This window comes from Vollenhovia emeryi, unplaced genomic scaffold, assembly GCF_000949405.1.
Source record: "Vollenhovia emeryi isolate VEMERY1.0 unplaced genomic scaffold, V.emery_V1.0 DF939727.1, whole genome shotgun sequence".
NCBI lineage: Eukaryota > Metazoa > Arthropoda > Insecta > Hymenoptera > Formicidae > Vollenhovia > Vollenhovia emeryi.
In genome coordinates, this window is record NW_011966639.1 from 1 (window position 1) to 4,315 (window position 4,315).

A 4,315-nucleotide genomic window follows, 5' to 3' on the forward strand; every position below is an offset into this window, starting at 1 on the left:
GGGGTAACAAGAGAGGAAGAGGACAAGAAGGAAAAGAAGAAAGAGAGGAGAAAGAGGGAAAAGGAGAAAGAAGAAGCGAAGGAGAAGGAAGAGGAAGAGGAGAGTCGAGGAGAAAGAGAAAAGAAGGGGACGGGTAAGGAGAGAGATCGGTGAAGAGGAAGATGGAAGGAAGAAGGAGCGGACAAAGGTGGATAGAGTGGATGGAGGAGAGAGAGAGAGGGGAGGAGAGATGGAAGATGGAGAGACGGGGGGGGGGAAGAGAAGAGTGAGGGGAAGAGGAAGGAAGTAACGGAGAGTAAGACGGAGGAAGGAGACGATGAGAGCGGAGAGGAAGAGGAGAGAGGAGGGAAGCAGAGTGAGACGGAGAGAGGAGACAACAGGAATGGAGAGGTCGAGTGGGTGGGTGGAAAGGAGTGGAGATAGGCGGGGGGTGAAAGGGAGAGGGGGAGGAGGAAGGAGAAGCCAGTGGTTAAAAGAGGTAGTAATTTGAATTTTTGATTGTAGGAAGGAGAAAGGAGTAGGAGGTGGAAGGAAAGAGGAAGGAGAGAAAAGAGGCGTAGGAAGGAAGGGCAGTAGAAATGGCAGACAGGAGGAGACAGGAAAGAAAGGAGATACAAGAAGGAAGGAAAAGACTGGGACGGTGGAAGCAGAATATAGAGGAAGAAAAGAAAGGAGCGTTGGAAGAGAGAGGGATATGGTTAAGGGGAGGGACGAAGGGAGGGGGGGCAAAAAGTGTGTAAAGGTCGCATAAGGCCTGGGGGTCTATTACGGTTCTCGGATTGGGTGAAAATGACGAAAGTGAGCAAATCACCCAATTACGGTTGATCTCACCTCGTGAAAATACGAGATTGTTCGCGTGAGCGGGTTCGACACGAAATTTTGAAGTGAAATGGTGAAAAAGTGAGATGTGTTATAATATAAAGCAAAATGGAGATGATGCTAACAGTGTTTTTGATGCGCCATCGGGAAAGTACGATGCTGAGGATCCGTAGGAGACTACGAGATGCCTCAGATCCATTTTCAATGCCAGAAGACGAATTTACAAGTATTTATAGGCGAGTGACTACAAATAAACTATTTTAAAAACATAACCTATTGTAATATAAAAAATTAAAAAAATTTTTTATATGATATTAAATATATGATTGTAAAAAATTATATAATTATAATATTAAATAATACTATAACTTCTTAGAATGTTTTTCACATATTGTTTTGGAGCAATTCTAAATAATAATGTACACACGAGTCAGTATAACCTATTTTAAGTAAATTTTACATTTCAGCAGATTATCCAGAGAAGCGGTCTGGATGCTTATTGAAGAACTGCGTCCTCTACTGCCTGTTCCAAAAAGACGCCATGCAGTTCCTGTGGAATTACAAGTATGAATTATATGTTACGTACTTGTAATAAACTCTATAAATAAACTCAATCATGTAAACTTTTTATGCTAATTTTATGTTTTAGGTACTATGTGCGTTAAATTTTATAGCGGCTGGATCATACCAAAAGCGAGTTGGTCAAGACTATTTGACTTGTATGAATCAACCAACAGTGTCCAAGGTTCTTCGCAATGTCGTTAATGCATTAAATGTATTAATGGATCGATGGATCAAGTTTCCTATTGAAGATGACGTTCAACGTATTAAAGAAAGGTAAGATTCATAAATTAATTTTTCTAAAATACATTTATTTTAAATATAATACAATTTTTTTTATTTTACAGTTACTGGAGACATACAGAATTTCCTGGTGTTATCGGAGCTGTTGATGGAACACATATAGCAATTGTTCCACCAAGTGCAGGAAGGGAACATCTGTATATCAACAGGAAGTTATACCATTCATTGAATGTACTTATTGTACGTATAACTTGATTAATATAATTGTGATAATTCTATACTTTAAAAAATATTTAAAATATGTAATTATTAAGAAATTTTTCAATTTACAGGTATCTGATTATGAAGGCAGAATTTTGACAATTAATAGTACTCATGGTGGAAGAATGCATGACGCAAGGGTTTGGAGAGCATCGCTTGTATCTAACCATTTAGAAGAGATGTACGCTGCAGGACGAAGAGATGCCTGGCTTTTAGGTACCTATACTTTTTAGTTGATAATTTGTTTTTACTTGTTTCAGCTTTGAAAATGTCTTTAAGTAGCATATTTAAACAGTATGATTTTTCTAGGTGACAGTGCATATCCGTTGCTCCCATATTTGATGACACCTAAACTCCATGAACCCGAGGGAACACCATCCGCCAGATACACGCAACATCACGTCCGGGCTCGGTGCTCTGTGGAGCGATGTATAGGTGTTTTGAAGGGGAGATGACGATGTCTCAGAAAAGAAAGGGCTTTGCATTATGCTCCAGAAGTTGCAGGTAGAATATAAATTGAATAAATCTGTTTGGTGGGGCTATTACTCTGTGATTAGTTAATGACATCTTAAGATTGTATTTAAAACGGTCTTAATAGAAGAACCGACCATAAATATCGATTATAAATAAATTATATTAACATAATTATTTCAGCCCGAATAGTTAATGCTGCATGTGTTTTGCACAATATCGCAGTTCATTGGTGGCTTCCATTACCACAACTGTATTATGATGAAATAGACCTGGAAAATCCAATGAGAGATATAAATGAACTAAACGTGGAAAATGGAAATGATGTTCGCGAGCGCATAATTCGTACATATTTTGACAATTGAAAGAATATATTTCACTAAATTTATCACCAAAAAGGGATTTCTTATTGTTAGTGGATATGCCTAATAGAGAGCCTTACACTACCCAGCCTACGGGCATTGCACTGGGTGTGCAGTAATGCATTTTTCCCCTCCTTGCACTAAAAAAATTGTCTTATAATTATGCGTCTAATAATTTTTTTATATGGATGTTATAGATTTTGTAAGTATAAAAAAGAATGCATGTGAATTTATAATCTTTTATAACTTTTTTTATTGCAATTAACAAAAACAAGTTTTATATCAGTATTTTCCTATGCTGTATACAGGTGCACTTAATTCAAATAATAGGAGAGGAAAATTATATTCTTATATACATTAAAAAAAGATAAATATATTGTATATTGTAATTATATTTATTTAACAATTATACATTTGTACTGTTTTAAATCTTAGAAGTGTGTTATACTTGAATTCACTCCCATCAAATTAAAATTATAATAATATTCAAAATATAAAAACATGCTAGGCTATAATTATAATGTCTGCATTAATAAAATGCAAATCTGTATATAATATTATAAATAAAAACCTCTTAATACAGATTATTGTATATATACTAATATAAGCTTTTACTTAAAAAATAAAAACTTTGAAAGACATGTAGTATTTAAGAAAAAAACACTTATTAATATTAAAAATTAACATATCACATTTTTGTGTACAAGTACTATTGCCAATCTAATCTAAGAATAATATTAAAAAATAATCTCTAAAATGTTAGATATGTTTATAAAAATAGTACTGCCAATTTTTATCCATCTCTTTAATATATATGTATATGACGGAAACTCTTCAAATTTACTGCATTTGATCAGTGCGAAATTTTGATTATTTTTTTATACAAATAACCAAGAATGAGTATTCAACATTGGTTGTTTAAAATTTTCACGTATAAAATTATTACAACTTAGATATTGTTACGTGTTTCTGTTGGTATTTGTACTGTAATTATATGATTCTTTGTGTTTTACTATTCCATATGGAATATGTTGTGATGCGGTAGTATTGTATTATTACGATTAGTGTATCTAAATGACATTAAAAAATTGTCATTTTCTTTCTCATATCTATTAAAGACTTACTTAAATATATGAGGGTATTAATTTTTCTATTTCTTCTCTTAATCGCACGATATTCATATCGATGTTATTAAAAATTTCTTTATAATCTGAATTGATATTTTTGAAGTATTGAAACATTTCTTTTTGAAGAAGTAACTTTTCTTTTGCGATTCTCAACTTCTCTTCTTTTATTTGTACATTATCGCGCATTAATTGTACAGCTGCAGCTGCTTCATTTTCTTTACTACTATTAGTAGCTAAAAAATATAAAATATTAAAATATAATATTGTTTTCAAATTTTATGTTGCATTGTACTTTAATTATATTTTATGTCGACAGTAAAAAAGATAGGATATCGATCATGTAACTTTTCTTTAAGAGTGAAAACGTAAAAAGTGAAAATTTATAAGTGATTCCGACTGCGTGATGGGCGAAATCACTGATAAATTTTCACTTTTAACGTTTTTACTGTTAAAGAAAAGTTACATGATGGA

General features: G+C 33.2%; 1 pseudogene; it reads left to right on the plus strand.

Annotated features, from left to right (window-relative positions):
• Positions 1-927: 927 nt before the first annotated feature.
• LOC105556884 lies at positions 928-2,836 on the plus strand (annotated as a pseudogene).
• The last annotated feature ends 1,479 nt before the right edge of the window (positions 2,837-4,315 follow it).